Here is a 4,644-nt window from a genome sequence, read left to right on the forward strand (position 1 = left end):
TAATCCAAAATTCGTTAATTCCAAATTCCAAATTAGGTATGCTTGCATCTGGAATAGGGTCTTCCAGTGGTGGAAGATTACGTTATTCAAAATTTGATGGCTCTAGGCACCGTTATTTTATTACAATGCGAGAAACATACATACATTGATGCAGATTCTTCATTATTTAATTTCTTTAAGTATAACACAGGGCGATAATATTTGGTGGCAACAGTTTGAAAAGTGAATCAACGCAGAAAGTGAATCGACGGAAAATGCCCAAACGAAATTAATAGCCTTTTTGAGCTAACTCTCCTTTGGGCTGAAAATTTCAAAAATATTACGCCAAAAAATTGTCATTCTAAGTGGTTATTATTCTGGCGCTTTATGAACGACAATCGGTCGTTTCCATTTCTGCTGGCAAACACTTTCTCTAACATTCCGTGCTCCCAGTTTTGTTGAAGTTCCGGTAATAATTCTGCTAAAGTGATAGAAATGTCTCTTGTGTTACTTCACAGACTTGATAATTAAGGCTAGATAATTTATTCATGCGATAATTCAAGAAATAATTACAAAAGCTACAATTTCCTGGCACCATAATAAAAGAGTCTTAAAAGCTTTCGTGACAAATTCTTATATGCAACCAATTCTTTGAATGAAATACGATTGATTCTAAAACGAAATCCCTTAACTCATACGCAACAAGTTGTTATTAGAATCGTAACTTTTGATCCGTCGTTAAAACGATGTATGAAATGGGCCAGTAATTACTGTTGACGGTAGGTAAGCATTAATGAGCCCAGAAGTGCAAGATTATTGGCCGTTTCGATGTAAGTTGAGGCTATATATTTACGCTGTAACCGTAGCCGATAACTCTGTTTTAATGTAAATGAGCGGTAATTAACCCCTCCGAGATAAAATTCTACCGGATGAAGGATGGAATCCCTTAACTGCGACCGCAAGTACGATATCGATTGCCGCCGTTACAAAGAAACTGCTGGCAGTTGTTGAGGTTTGTGTTATAGCTGTTGCCGTGTTGCCATCCAGAAAACGATCAACAGGAATAAATGCGCATTTGTTTTAGTTCATTAATTCAGTTCTCGTTCGTCATGCTTCAGGTCTGTTGAAGAAATTATTTTACATAACTTCCCAAAAACATATTAATATTTAATGGAAAGAGGGAAACAATTAAAAACGGTATTATTACAGAAATATTTCTATTGTTTTTGCAATTTGAAGGCCATATTAATGCTTCAATTTAAAATGTTTGTACCCATATCTAATTATATTTAGCATAGTTAGATATGAGCTAAAATATGTTTCTACTAAGGCTTCTAAGAAACATTTTCGGCCTAACATAATATTTAATAAATAATGGTAACACACAAAACGTTAAAAAAAGTTCCCATAGGCGTAATATAAAATCTGAAACCTTCCGGATTTTATTTTTTTAGATAGTTTTACATATTTTTTAATTCATTACGTTGCGCGATCAGAAGTTCTTTGAAATCTCAGCTGTAAAATATTTTTGCTGATATCTGTTTAGATACCGAGCATAAATATTTTAGTATTATATTCGTTTATATACTATTAAATTATTTATGCAATGCTAAATACTAATATAGTATTCAGTACTAAAATAATTACGATACTTTTATAAATCCTTCATTTATTTACATATAAATAATTTAACATTATATAAATGTTAATAGTACTAAATATTTTAAATATCTCCAGACATTCCTAATTGTGCACCGCCATGTAAGTTAATAATAATAATAATAATAGTGATTTATTTCTCCTGTTAAAAGTAATAAGTTATTGTTTGAGTAATTACCCTTATTTTACTTGTGAAATCGTATTACATAAAATCTACTAAACATTATAACATTGATTCGAGCAAAAATTTTCATTGATATTTTCTATGAATATCATTTCTTGAAAGAAAACTAAAACCGAAAATTATGATAGGTTAAATATTTTTTATTAATTTTAAATTTGTTTTTTGGGTTCGTCTTAAAAGACAGCAATTTAAACACTTGCTACCTATTTCAGTTTATTTCACTGTTTCATTCAGTATTCTTAAAGGCAAAATCCAACAGGCGGGTAGTCGAGGGGGAAATTATTTTTCATTACTCATTGCTATTTTTCACTTTATTTAAAAAATTATGCTGATAAAATTAATATGTAATGAATAATAATCCAGCAATAATTACAACGTAAGGATTTAATAATCGTAAAATCTTCAAAAAGTATTTAATATATTTTTGAAGAAGATCTGTAATAAGATATGATAATGTGTATTTATATAATATGTTTACAAAATTATTCAAAATTTTGCTGTTTTAATACAATTATGCAGGTAAATGCTATCTATTCAATTCCTTATTATTTATTTATTTATTGTAATTAAGTATACAATAAACTACTGCGTAGGGAGTTACAGTTTTATTCTCCAGAATTTTATTTCGTTTAAAAACTGAGTTAAAATATTTATTAGTCCAAAGAGATTTGAGTCCCGAAGGACTATTTCGTTTTGCGAAATAGTCCTTCGGGACTATTTTGCGTCGAATCACTCTGAATGTCCGTTTCACTTTTCAAATTGTTGCCACAAAGTGTTTGAGTCCTGCATTATATTTGAAGAAATTGAATAATGAAAAATCTGCATAAATGTATGTATATTTCTCGCATTGTGATAAAACAACGTTATCTAGAGCCATCCAATTTTGAATGACGTAATCCTACTGCGAATATGGGCATCTGAAATCTCAAATTTGAAATTTGGAATTTGTTTTATTGTCGATTTCATATTTTGTAAAACTTTATAACGAATTTTTGATTAACAAACTCAAGGATTTCAAAGCGAGCAACGTTATAGAGAAAAAACATTTTTATCTCCAACGCGTGAGTCTCTATATCGGAAGTTCTAAAGATATGCTGATTTTAGAACTATTTTGCGATATTGCTGTTGAACTGAATTTTATGGTTTAAGTGCGAAGAACGTGATATTTAATAAATAAATGTAACGCACAAAATATTAAAAAAACGCCACTTTCCACGTAATTTAAAATCTGAAACATTTCAGATTTTTTTTTATTAAATATTTTCATTTTTTTTCACCGATTATCGTTAGTTCATGATTTCTAAGCTTCGCGTTAGCGAGCTTACATGTACATTTTTAGCTCATAATCTATGAATATTTAAACCAAATACGCAGGAAGTGTGGATTCTGGTTCGAAAAAATGAAATTACATGATGTTGAGATAAACTATAATCCCTTTCATTTCTGCTAGAAGACGCTAGGTTATAAGGGCTCTCTTCCTCCAGCTTTATATTCCTCCTCGTAACGGCTACTTACCACAGTGAGAACTCATTGCTTCTTTGTAACCGTAGTCTCCGTTCAGACGGTGATATAAATGTCATGACTGAAACCAGTTATGACATTTATACCACCGTCTAGCCGAGCGTAAGGCCGGCTTCGTTGCTAGGTAACCAGACCTTGCTACGTCACAAAATCTAGTTTAGGAATTTTGGCATAAAGTTCGAAGTTTTCAACTTTATGCTGACTTGTTATAAGAGTCGACCAATCAGAGAGAACGCGCGAAGCCTATTGAGCGGGGAAACAGAGCGACAAAGCTGTAGACACATCCACGCATGCGCAAATTTAGCTTCTCTGGTTGGCTACGGCTTAAACCCTGTCTCGCAGGTGTGAATGGAATTCCCGAAATTTTATGCTTTATGACTATGCTTCTATGACATTTATACCACCGTCTCAAGAGCCGTATATAACAGAAAATCTTCTGACGTCACTGCTTGGAATGTAATAACTTTAGTACCGTTTTATTAAACTCTGCTTAAAAATTATAATTTTATTAAACTTGTTCAGACATTATGTTTATTGGAAAAGCCGGAGACATGAAAAATGAGCAATCGCCTTCGCCGGGAATCGAACCACGGACCTCTGGAATATCGGCCCAGCGTTCAGAACCACTACACAACGAAGGTACCCTAGGAAGGCGGGAGAAATACCTTATGTATTCCTCCCTTTTAAAGGACGACTGGGGTTTTTAGGGGAACCAATCGCCCAAATCCTGGATGAAGAGAATCATCATCAGTTCGGGCGCCACTGTAGAGACATTAGGTTAATTGGAAAAGCCGGAAAGATGAAAAATATGCAACGCCTTCGCCGGGAATCGAACCAGGGACCTCTGGAATCCTGGCCCAGTGTGCAGACCACCACACCACGAAGGCACGCCAAGAAGGTGGGAGATAATACCTTATAAACTTATTTATTATTTATATTAAACTTTATTATTTATTATTACAAATTACAATTTATTATTGCTTACAATTTATTAAACTATGCAAGTTTTGCACTTAACGATACTTCACGCCGAATTATTCCTTTGATGCTGGTAATTATCGTCCTAACTATTAATCAGTTTTCGCATATACACTATGTCAATAACACTTTATCTATCCTGTGCTATATGCAGTAACACTCTGTTTATCATCTCCTGATGGAATGCAACTAAGTTTAAAACTTCCGACACAAAATAGTTGATTAACTTATCGATGATAAATTGACAAAATTCAGGCAAGCTACCTTTTATTATTAGAAATTACCCAGGAGACGCTTCACGTAAATACCTCACCTGCTAATTG

The 4,644-nt window shown here is 33.0% G+C and overlaps 1 non-coding gene across 1 annotated transcript; it reads right to left on the reverse strand.

The window, feature by feature from the left end:
* Window positions 1–4,157: 4,157 nt before the first annotated feature.
* TRNAP-AGG (transfer RNA proline (anticodon AGG)) lies at window positions 4,158–4,230 on the reverse strand. Its single transcript has one exon. It is a non-coding gene; the product is annotated as a tRNA-Pro (tRNA).
* Window positions 4,231–4,644: the final 414 nt, after the last annotated feature.

The sequence above is a fragment of the Stegodyphus dumicola genome, chromosome 5 (assembly GCF_044657685.1).
Source record: "Stegodyphus dumicola isolate Sdum_Otavi_A_Nest chromosome 5, ASM4465768v1".
Classification (NCBI taxonomy): Eukaryota; Metazoa; Arthropoda; class Arachnida; order Araneae; family Eresidae; genus Stegodyphus; species Stegodyphus dumicola.